A 12,689-nucleotide genomic window follows, 5' to 3' on the forward strand; every position below is an offset into this window, starting at 1 on the left:
GAGGATGTTTTAAAATAACATATCCCCCTAAAAAATGAATAAATAAAGTAACACACCCAAAGTGATGACAGTGTGGGTGTCCCTAGTTCAGAACTATTCTAATAAACAGAAAATGAATTTGTCCACAAAATCAGTGCGCAGATCTCTTTCGTGCACTGGAAGGGCCCTGTATTTTTTTCATTAAATAATGAAGATGACACTGACATTTACATTGAGTACAGCTCAGTGCTTGCCTGTTGTGCAGAAGGCCCTGGGTTCAATCTTAGTCTGTACCACTACCTCTAAAACAAAACCAAACCATCTATATCTCCGCTGTTCCTCGATTTTATTCACCCAGGCCTGACAATCATCACTGACCTACTCGTGACAAGAGATTCCAAGGCACAGAGAGATCCATGGTCTAAGTTTCCCGGTGGGGGAAACTGAGTCTCAGGAGGCAAACAACCCACTGACGAGGGGCGCAGCTGGGAACAGTCAGACTGCAGCCCTGCAGTCATCAGATGATGCTGGAAGGGAGGTGTGAAGGGTGGGGCGCGTGGGGGCACCTGTGGCCCCAGTGGGGGAGTGGGCACTGTGGAGTGAGGACCCCAAGACCCCAGAGCACACAGAGCTGGGGTCCGCTGAGATCTGGGCGGCGGTGGACGCAGCTGGTGTTCTCTGGAAGTTTCACGGTCGTGCTCTCCAGACCTCTGCGAGTCAGACCCCAGGCTTCACCTGCGAAGCACTGTGTGGAATTTGAGCCAACCCACAGTGCCAACACAGCTGAGGCCTCGAGGGGCCAGCAACATGCCCTCCCGTCTCCTCCCGCCTTCCCACTCAAGTCCAGACCCTTGGTGGTCTTCACGCACTCGCTACTGTTTATCACCGCCTGTATGAGGAGAGCAGAAACTGCCCAGGGAGCCCATGAAGGACACACAGGGTTCAGCTGTGGTCACACCCACGCTCCCCAGCAGAGGGGCTGAGAGGGACAAGGTAAGGCAGCCCCGAGGAGCTGTTTGCAGTATGGAGGCCACCCTGGGTCACAGGACTCCCGGAAACCTGACACCCATGTTCTAGGTCTAATGCACTAGCCAATAACTATGCAGTCACGCCCTTTGCTTTATCCGTCCTGGTGAGAGACTCCTTTGTTAGGGGAGGGAAGGGACAGAGGAGCCCCTCCTCCAGGAGCCCAGGGAGGGCAGCAAGCTCAGCTTTGGGTTAGAAGGGCTCCACTCCCTCAGAGCGGCCGTGGCACAGCAAGGGTGGCCCTGCAGCAAGTTGGTGACGTCGCCATGCTGGTCACCAGCAGCACTCTGCACTCTGCCCAGCTGCACTGAAAAGCACTACTGAAACGGAGTCGGGTAATGGACACATCTTCAAGACACAGCCCGCTGAAATGGCAACAACTCTCTCACTAGGATGCTCAGGCAATACTGGAAATAGAACTCTACTCTGGTAAGATAACAGCTTTCAGAGCCAGATGCGGTGCTCCACGCCTATAACCCAGCACTTGAGGTACAGGCTGAGGCAGGACTGCTGAGTCAGAGGCCAGCCTGTGCTACACAGTGAGTTCAAGGTCAACCTGAATTCCCAGTGAGACCCTGTCTCAAAAAACAAATAAATACAATTTTAAAAATCTCTAACTTTTTCCTTTTGGCAAGGAATGCTACAAGGAACGCTGCTCAAGAATCAAAACGCTGCTTCAAACTAAACAGATTAAGTCGCCAATAGAGGGCACTAAACACCAAATGCAGAACGCACAAATCTGCCCGCAGTTCTCTCCCAGGACGATTCCCTCCTTACGGGAAAGCTTTGTGGTACTAGACGGGTTCTCACGGCCCGGTCTGCTCACTTCAACCCGGTCACCCATGTGACGCAGTCCCTTTAGTTCTCAGAAAATCATCATGCACCTGCCACCAATTCAGAAGACAAAGGGGTGTGGGCCTGGCCTCCGCCCCTCAGCGGGGCAGTCTGTCCGCATACCCTGGAGAAAGCGCACAGGGTTCTCGGTGTCGTCGGGGGGACGTTCGCGTTCGTTACAGACGTGGCCATTTGGAGTTCAGCAAACCTCTGAGACAGACAGGCTGCTGTCCCCGTCTCCCCAGGCACTGCCCTTACTCTGCATGCCCTTCAACATCACTGCCTCGGGATGGGTCCTGCCCGGCCCGGGCGGCGGTCAGTGGGTTTGCAGGCGGATCTGCACCCCCGATCTCGCCCCAGTGTCCACTTCCCAGAGATAACGGAATCACCTCTAAAATAACGCGAGCGTGGCTCCTGCGCTGCAAAGAACGTGTCAGTGCTGTCCGTGCCTCCCACACGGAGCCCTTCCTCCTCCACCCTCCACGGCCAGCAAGTCCTTCCGGCCTGCTTTCTGTTCCCACTGCCGCCCCGAGGGGCCCACCTCGTCCCGTCAGTGTAGAACACTGTGACAGTTGTGACACGCTGCGGCTGCTCCCTCTGCCCCGGCCCTGTCCACGCGCAGCTGCCAATGCTGGAGACCCGAGCTCTCGGCCTCCATGATGGACAGGGCTGTGTTCTCGCTATCCCCGTCCGAGGAGGAGCTGCGGCCTCCAGTGAGGTGCATCCACAATACCTTGCACTCCCCCATGACTACACTTTCTAGATTTCACTGAAATTATTTCAACAGTCTTCTTCTGAGAACAAGAACATAGCGGCTTATTTCCAGGGCTGCTCCAAAGCCCGCCACGCAACAGGCACCGTGAGCGGCAGACACGGCGTGCTGCGGTCACTCAGCGCCTCCCTCCTCGTGGACCATGAAGCAGCGAGAGCGAAGCCGCCACCGAGCATGCGCTACTGTCAACCTCCTAGGCCCCTCCACGCACAACCGCAGTCACCCTCCCAGGAATTCCGGGGGGCACCTTGTCGCCCCATCTCCAGAGCAGGAAACTTAAGCAACTCAACCTCCGCGCATGGGAGGCCTCAGCCAGAGCCCCAGCCAGAGCCCCAGCCACAGCCCTGGATCGGCGCTGACGCTGCCAGCGGGAAGTGCTGCTGCTTGTCCTCTCCCTGTGAGGAGAGCTCCCCTGGAGGATGCGGCTGGAGCAGACAGCATGCCGGGGACATAGTTGTCACCTTCTCGATGGCACAGCCGAGTCCTTTCACGCTCACCCCTGTCTCTGGAGGGCGCTGCCTGGTCCTAGTCAGGCCAGTGTCCCCACTGACTCACCTGAACTTCCTCCAATCGCCCTCCCTCGGGGCTGCAAGATGGGACAGTCACCACATCAAGTCCCAGACCAGAGAGATCTCAGGTTTTGGGTGAACCAAAGACGAAGGCAGGGCATGGCCTGTGTGGGGAACCTTGGGAACCCCAGAAGGTGGTAGCACTCTGGAGGAAGCGGCTGGAAACCCAGCTGCAGACCCCAGCAGCGCCTGGGGAAGGTGAGGCAGAGGAACCAGGAGAGATGACCCAGAGCAGCCAGGGAGGAGGGGAGGTCGGCCCGACAACCCGGTGAAGGCGCCAGGGAGGAGGCACTTTCAAAATAAGTGACCCGAGCGACACGCAGAGCATCACCCCCCATACTAGATTCCTTAGCCTTGCACTTTTGCTGTAGTGGAAAAACAAAACCAAAATTGAGGTGTAAGAATGATTTAATCACAATCAAAAAGCAGAACAACCTTTAGATTTGTTTTCTAGAAAATCTGTTCTGTATCTAACACCCACACAAACCACTGACAGGACAGGGATTCAGACACCACACAGCAGGGTGCCAAGCGGTGGGCCCAGGTTATCTCAGACAAAACTGTGTCCACAACCCCTTTACCTCTGATGACCTTGGCACCCACTGTCAACTAGTCTGTTAAAATGCAAGGTTAGCAGGGGTCCACGAGAAGGAATCCGGCAAATGCAGGCCACCTCAACTTGGATGTGACCAGACCCCCTCTCGACGTCACCAAGGCGTCTGCTCTGTGGCTACGCGACAGCCCTGCTCCGGGGATACAAATGTCAGCTGTGACCCAGAGCGTGCGCTGCAGAGGGAAGGAGCCAGCCTACCGAGCAGGGATGAAAGCTGCTGCTGTGCAGTTAAAGGGTTAGGTTTTAAATCATCTGGCAAATACCTTTCTCCCTGCATTTGAGGAATGTGTCTGACGATCACCTGAAGGGGTCTACACACACTCTTTCTGGACAGCGGGAAAGTCTGCAGTAAGGCGGACACTCGACGAGTCCAACGGAGAACGAGCAGGCTATCGCTTTTCACAATTCCACAGAGCTTCACCTCCTCACCTCCGTGAGCTCCGCCCCGTAGGGTCCAAGGCACGGGCAGGGCTCACCAGCCAGTCACACTAATGCTGCTGCCCGCACGCTGTAGGCACTATGGAAGACGCTCCCATGCTGTGTGTGGAGCTGCGTACCGCGGAGCTGCGCTCCAGGCACAGTGTCGAGGGGATGGGAGTGGGGAGATTCCCCGAGACCAGAGCCCCAGGAAGTGAGCAGGTGCAGAAGGTGGATCCAGCATCACCTAAGTGGTTCAGAAATCTGCTTTCAGCGGCACAAGGACCAAAATGCGCAGTGCTCCAGCCTGGGGAATCTGTCCTGGGCCACTCCCTCCTGGCCACCCCGCCCTGCTAGAACAGCCGTGCACGCTGCAGGTGCCCATGGCCCGACTCCTCTCCTGACCTCTTGATGACTTGCTGCGACCACCTACATGTTCGTCTCTCTCCCAGTCCAGACAAGGAACGTGGGAACCAGAGAATGCCTTCCGTCTGGAAGCCTCGCACCTAGCCGAGATGCCGGGCCCCACCAGGCACACAACGAGAGCAGCATCACTTGAGATGGGCCCACGCCAATGTCCCTGAACTAGGCTTTAAAAGTAGCTAAAAGGCTGGGGATGTAGCTCAGTGGTGCAAGCTCCTGCCTGGCAAGCACAAGGTTCTGAGTTCAATTTCCGGTACCCCACCCCCTGACCAAAAGTGGCTAACATGCAGGCATTATATTTTTTGTGTTCAACCACATTTTTAAGTGTAGCAAATGAATTTATAAATAAGAAATATCTCAACGCATTTCAGGAGAAAATTTACATTACCTGGAAGTTGTTATGATGTAGAGTAAGTATAGATATACACAATGTTTTAGATTTTTGATGGTGCTGAGGGTTGAACACAGGGCCTTTGCACTGAGTTGATTCCCCAGACCTTTTTTATTTTGAGATAGGGTCTTGCTAAATTGCCAAGGCTGCGCTCAAATTCACAATCCTTCTGCCACAGCCTCTCTGAGATTACAGGTAGGCAAAAACACCCCTAGTTTAAAAGCTTCTCAAATATTAATTTTGAAGATTGCATGGGGATATACACATATAATCTCAGCACTTGGAAGGCTAGGGCAGGGGAATCATGAATTCAAAGCCATCCTGGGCTACAACGTGAGTTCCAGGCCAACTCGGGCAACATGGTGAGACTGTCCCAAAGCAGTAACAACAAACAACCCAAATACTGTTTGGGAATTTTCACCAGCCCTTCACCACTGTTCACTGACGACTGCAAAGGAAGCGTGGTCTTTACATGCATCTTTGATGCAGCCCCGCAACTTCAGAGTAAATGGCTCCTGGTTCCCACCTCAGTGACAGGGCTGGGGAACTCTGACAAGTGTCACGAGAGGTCTGGCGGTGACCTGGTGACCGCGGCGCCCGACAGACGCACAGGCCGCCTGCTCCCCCAGCAGGAGTCCCGCTGGGCGGGGGCTGGGAGGGACCCTGAAGCCCAGAAACGTGTGAGGACAGGCAGCCAACACCTCGAGGCACCGGAACCGACACTGGTCATGTGGCCCAGGCCAGCGCACTCGCTCACCACCTCCAAAGCATCTGCTAAGCCTTGGGCACCGCCCTGGCAGCTATGGTCGGGTCAGGCTGCTCAGTGAGCACACTGTAGGGTCCACTTCCAGATGATGCCGCTGAAACGCCTCAGAGGACACAGAGCTTTCCCACAGAGGGACGGGGAGCAAATCCCCTGAAAAGGAACCTTTGGCCTGAGAGGCAGGACACCTTTGGGCTTTGATGTTTTCAAAAACAAACTTGGACAGGGACGGGCAAAGGGAGGTTCCGCGGTCTAGGAAGGTTGTGCAAGAACACGCACAGGGCCACAAGGGCAGCACCTTGCTGTGGTGACTCGGACCCAAAGAACCCTCGAAGAGAAGGAAGGAGGAAAATGAAACAAAAACCACACATGGGCAGCCGGGGTGCAAATCGCATGAGCACTAACGTGAAACTGTGAAGCTTGCATTCTGAGTGTCCTCTGAATTTGATTCTGGAGAAAGTATAGTTTTGTGCCTGACTATTTAACGTATTAAACTGCTCTACGTATTAAACAATGTTGATTCCTGTGCACTGGTCAGGTGGGAGGAATGGAAAGACCTTGGGCTTCAGAGCTAGTAAGCTCTACCAGCTGGTGGCAGCAAAGCCCACACCTCCCACTAGGTGTGGTGGCACACGCGTGTCATCCTAGCACTCAGGAAGCTGAGGCAGGAGCATCATCTCAAGTTTGAGACCAGCCTGAGCTACACAGCAAAACCCTGTTTCAAAAGACCGAAAGAAAAATAAAATCTCAGATCTCTTGACAAAAATTAAAGTCCCACATACCCTTCCTGAACTTCAAAGTTCAATTTCCTGATGAGATTAGAACTGGTAGAAGTATGAATATACTTCTGGGCAATAATATCACAATGTGGATATAAACACTTTACATCCTCTTGGATACAGAGGCCAACAAATTAATCATACCACACATAAAGCTGAAACAAGGTTGAAGTTATAAATTTCTTTCAATCTGTCCACATTGCAGAAAACCACCAACAAAGGAATGCACTGTGTACTGCTCATGTCATTTTCCACAAATTTCTTGAATAAAGAACTCTGTACCCAAGACTGCACCAATTTTAAGTGATCCAAATGTATGTGTCTTACAGTTATTTTTGAGCAATTTGGTAAAAGTGTACCAAAGTTAAACAATACGTATTTTTGGATGAATAATTCTTCTTCCTGAATTTATTGCAAAATTTACTGTCACTTTTTCACAAAACAGTACGACAAAGATATCCATGGCAGCCTCATTCAAACTATGTCCATACTCACTGGACAAAGGAGGCAGATTACACACCTGTAACAATGAAATACTGTGCAGTCATGAAAAGTATTAGGTAGCTCTATAAATACAAAAATGAAAGAAGAGAATAATTAAGTGAGAAAAAAGCAAAGCTCTTAAAATGTGTTTGACACATCCCATTTGTGTGTCAAAATATTAAAAACACTGTATAACATAGCAACAACAGCAAGAGGAGTATTACTTATATAACCACATAAGCAGGATCTATTTCTGGGAGAATACAAAAGAAAAACAGTAGTTTTTACCTAGGGGATAAATGAGGGATTATGTTTAAAGGCAAGTATATTTGTTACAAGATGCTTTTATGTATCTTTTAAATTTTCATGCTATAAGCAAGTATCACTTCTGTTAAAAACATTTATAAGCCAGGCATGGTAGCATACACCCATAACCCAGCACTATGGAGGCTGAGGCAGGCTGACTGTCATGAGTTCGAGGCTAGCCTGGGCTACACACTAAGTTCAAGGCCAGCCTGAACTACACAATGGGATTCTGTCTCAAAATAAAAAACAAAAACAAAAACAAAATTGGGAGGGTGTGCTCAGAAAAGCCATTCCATTACAATATAAGTTAAAGGCCACTGGGCAGGGTGGCGCTTGCCAGTGACCCCAGCAACTTGGGAGGCTGAGGCAGGAGCATTCCTTCAGAGTTGGAAGCCACCCTGGATAACCAACTAAGTTCAAGGCTAGCCTGAACTGCAGTGAAATCCTGTATCAAAAAGACCAAAAAAAAAAAAAAAAAAAAAAAAAAAAAAAGAGAGAGAGAGAGAGAGAGAAAGAAGAAAAAACAAAGAAAGAAAGAAAAATGCCAACTATAATATACATGAGATTGAGCCAGGTGCAGTGGCGCACGCCTATAACCCCAGAACTGGAGAGGCTGAGGCAGGAAGATTGTTTTGAGTTTGAAACCAGCCTAGGCTACAAAGTGAGCTCAAAGGGGCTGTGGATTTAGCTCAGCGGCACAGCACCTGCCTGGCAAGCACTAGGTTGTGAGTTCAATTCCCGATACCAGAAAACAAACAAACAAAAAACAAAGTAAGCTCAAGTCTGGCCTGAACTGCATAGTGAGACCCTGCCCCAAAAATTAAAAAAAGAAAAAAAAAAAGATAATGAAATTTACACAATTTCCTCCTAAAAGTTAAAAAAAATTGTGCCTGGCTGTTAAACTCCAGGCCCTGGGTTTGATCTCTAGTACCAAAGAGGAGGAGGGGATTCTGAGAGAGTCAACAGACAAAGCTGTGCACTACGTTTCTCTCACAAACTGTAGGCCGTGCAGGGCCACACCCCGAAATCAGCACACGGCAATCGTCGGTACGCATGCCACTGTGGGTTTAGAACTCATCTGTTTTATTAAAAAATTAATAACTTCATTTTTATAGAAAGGGATACTTCCAGTATTCTTTTTTTAATGTGTCATCCTTTGCCTTTGAACTTTGAAATCTTGAAGGTGCTCCTAGCAGTATTTACATAAAAATCACTGCTCAGTAACTGTGCTATTGTGCTATTTTTATATTTCTCATTGTCGGAGGCACACCCAAAGTCTTTAAAAAATATCTGTTTTGGCAAAAATTGAGTCAGGAGAGGAGAAAAATGAAGAATAGGAGGTGGGAGAGAGGTGAATTATTGCTTAATAAATTTTACCTTCTAAATCACTGAAATTCCAAAGTACCAAGGGTGGCAATATCATGGCTAATGTTCAAAAATTGGCTAATGTCAAACATTTCCCATGAATTATAATCATGAGGGGTTATTCACAGTTCAACATAAATATCTACTTGCCATGTTTAATTTATAAGGTCAACTGAAGGTAAAATCCATATAGTTCAAGCTTTTTTCAAGCTTTTTGGTAGGAATTAAAAATTACACTCAGATTACCTCATGATTGCTTCATTATTGAACATTAGCCCACCACAAATGACTTGCACTAACTGAGGATTCTTATATTTGCAGTTATTTTCTTCTAAAGCAATAAACACTAGCTCTTATACAGTACATATGAGCACACTACATTAATTAAAGTTTAACACATGCTGAACTTCATCTAAGCACTGAGATGAGAATACTACCAAGTACCTTAGTCTTTAAGATACGAAATTGTTTCAAAGCTCGAGAATCGAGATCTGTGGTAATAAATGCACCCTAGGGATGGTCGATATAAATGCACATGGAAATACCACTCAATGAAGACACAATACAGTTTTACGGCTGCAGCACTGAGACCCAGGGCCCGACTGCTGGATTTCCAACTCTAATTCTACTTGCGCAAATGTGAATTTGTGACTTAACTTCGCTGTGCCTCAGTTTGCTCACTTTTTTTTTTTTTGTCTTTTTTTGAGACAGGGTCTCGCTATGCAGTTCAGGCTAGCCTTGAGCTCACTCTGTAGCCCAGGCTGATCTCGAACTCACAATGATCCTCCTGCCTCAGCCTCCCAAGTGCTGGGATTACAGGCATCCATCACTATGCTTACCTTCATTAACTATTTTTTTCGAGACTTTATTTTTTTTTTTGAGACAGGGTCACATTATGTAGCCCAGGCTGGCCTTTCAAACTCACATCAATCCTCCTGCCTCAGCCTCTCAAGGGTGGGGATTACAGGCATGAACCACACCCGGTCACTCTGCTCACTTTTTAAATGAAGATAAGTGCAACATGGAACCCTCACCTAGAACCTGGTAAGAAAGTGTGCCCCAAACTCTGGTAAGGGCGTTCAGGAAGTCTTGCTGCGGGGACGCAGATTAGAGTCGAGCCACTGTGGCTACCTTCACAGTTACATCCATCCCTGTTCTCAGTGACGTCCAAAGTCAAGCGAGACCAGCGAACCCCACAATGTGTCTATACACATTTGAGACTGATCGGAATTCCTTCTTCCTCCACTCAAGTCAGGGCCAACAGAAGCTCCTGTCACTTACCCTACGGCCTAAGGAAAAGCTTAGAATCTGAATTTGTTTCTACTCTCCTCCTTCCTTTGCCCCAATCTAAGATGCCTTTTGAATTTCCCCACTTTGGCTATGTGACTGACTTCTAGACCTCTGTAGCAGCAGGGTTCCTTCACTTCCAGTAGCAAATGGAGCTCTGTTCTTCACTCAGCTATAGGACACCCCTCAGCCCTTGGTACCCCAGGCCAGACAAGGCAGCCGTGCTGTCTTTCTGGGGGCGGCTCGAGACCCTTTATCTGCTCACTCACGTTTTCCTGAACTTCAGCTTGAGTTATGGGAAGAGCAGACTTCTGGTCAATAATCCACAACTAAGTAACTCACATGCGACTCCTCAAGAGCTGGCTGCATTTCAGAACGTGATTTCACAGGTAAGTGTAGACTCCACTGAACAAAGACATCCACTTACTAACTTTCTGATCTAACTAGACTGTTAAAAATGGAGACCATGCAAATAACCGTAGCACAGCACCTTCTTTGGGGATGGCATCAGAAGTTTTGCATTTATTTTCTAAATGGGATGATGGTTAATAATCTCATTTCCACAATAATATAACATTTCCTACTCCCTCACACATTAATTCACTTAATCCACACAACCCTCAGCATTTCTGTTCCTGTTTGCCTAAGCATCCTTGAGGCAGACGTGCAGAATTCCACCAGGCTCTTCACAAAGTTCCTATTTTTCTTGAAATTATGCCTTTCGTGAGGAACGTGGTTAACTGAAACGCACACCGCGCAGCCCAAGCCCCAGCTCCTGGCGCTGCTAACGCAAGTCCTGTGCCACCTGGCGTCCCTGCTCTGACACTTTCTCCCCATGGCCAAAATGTCCACAGCGGTCCTCACTCCACATCTGCTAAGTGGCAGGGCAGACACTGCACCCCAATCGATTCTTTCAGGGTGCACTGATCCCCGGGGTAGCTGGGAATGTGGCCTTCTGCAGCTTCTGCACAACCTTTGTCTGGCCTTGCAGAAAATATTCCTGAACTCTGGGATTTATTACCTAATTACAACAAGGGACGGCATGGCCAGTGAATTAACTTGCCCTACACCAAACTATAAGCCGAGTTTACCTGTCACCTAAATGTCACAGTGGCCAACAGTCTCATAAGCCGTGACAAACGACGCGGATGTGTGCTGTCCCTCTGCCAGTGAGTGGACTGAGACCGGCTCTGTGGGCCCTCAGCTCGAGAGCCCCCATTTCCCCGGTGTCGCTGTGCAGGCAGCAAGCGGAGCCCTGTGTGCGAACCAGAGTACCGTTTAGGGAATACTCGCCTCAGCTCTCCAAGAAACACAAAGGGAAGAACAACCTAACATTTTCGCAGCAAAATTATTTTATATAATTTGTGCAGAAATCAGTGTGCTGATGATTGTCAGGAAAAAAGAACACCCTAGAATTTCAAAAGGAAAATAAAACTACACACACACAGGAACCCACACATACAGAAACGCAACAGAGAAAAAGCACCCCACAGTCAGAACCGCCTATGAGGCGTACACAAATGCGAAGTCAGACTGTCGAGGGGTTTCCTGCTAAGGAGAGGCAAAGCTGTCCAGGGCAGCAAGCTCCACTTTCCGACCTTCGCTGAGGCTTCAATCTGAAGGTCCTTTCTGCTAGAACACTGCAATATTCAGAACATAAAACTTGCAGGTAATGTCACCGGAGAGAGTAAGCGCCAACACTGGCTTAGAAACACTGACTAGACAAGAATGCAAATACAGAGCCTGGTGTACGGCACATGCCTGCACACGCCTATAACGCTTGGGAGGCTGAGGCAGGAGGACTGCAAGTTCAAGTCCGGTTGAGACTACATAAAGAATTCAAGGCCAAGGCCAGCTTGGACTACATAGCAACACTATATCTCAAAAAACTATAAAAACAAATGCATATATAGAGAGAGAGAGAGAAAGAGAGAGATAAAGAGAGGGAGAGATATATATGTCAATGATAATGGAAAAGTAGATGACTATCTTAGACTGCATCTGAAAGGTGGTAAGTTAAATCTGAAGTGTTAAAAAGGTTAACAAACTCCCACTGAGTCTGATCGTGTAATTTCAGCTCATCTGGGGGAGCTAAACTTCATTCCATCATTCTGCAAATATTTATTAGTCAATATTGCCAGGTACTAAGGCTAAAAAAAGGGAAGAAAAAAGAAATAGCTGCTGCCATTTCCTTTATATGCTTTAATATCCACTACTACCCAAACTTGCAGAATTCTATAGTACTGATATTTCTTGACATAAAAGAGAGGGCTATTTGGTACAGGCATATGCCAGCAAAAATGAAATAGATATCATTTATTTTAGTAATTCTGAGTTGCACTACCAAAATATGGAATTCAGTGTTCTTACATAATGCTCAAAATGGTTTTCTTTTTGTCTATTCCCGATTGCCTTATTATATTTTAAAAAATTGATGTTTATGCCAGTTGGCCCCTTACATGCTTTGATGAAGTACATTTTGCTTTATTAAACCACAGTGTCCAGGCAGCACTAAAATATTAAAATACAAGGCCAGGTATGGTGGTGCACACCTGTAATCCCAGCACTCAGGAAGCTGAGGCAGGAGGATCGTTGCTAGTTCAAGGCCAGGGGCTGGGGATTTAGCTCAGTGGCAAAAGCGCCTGCCTGGCAAGCGCAAGGTCATGAGTTCGGTTCCCAGTA

At 48.5% G+C, this 12,689-nt stretch overlaps 1 protein-coding gene across 8 annotated transcripts in view; it reads right to left on the reverse strand.

Annotated features, from left to right (window-relative positions):
• The window catches only part of Inadl (InaD-like (Drosophila)), a 228,732-nt gene that overhangs the window by 166,547 nt on the left and 49,496 nt on the right, over positions 1 to 12,689 (reverse strand). The gene's annotated exons all lie outside the window — the stretch shown is intronic.

This window comes from Chinchilla lanigera, unplaced genomic scaffold, assembly GCF_000276665.1.
Source record: "Chinchilla lanigera isolate Chin_1 unplaced genomic scaffold, ChiLan1.0 scaffold00022, whole genome shotgun sequence".
Lineage (NCBI taxonomy): Eukaryota > Metazoa > Chordata > Mammalia > Rodentia > Chinchillidae > Chinchilla > Chinchilla lanigera.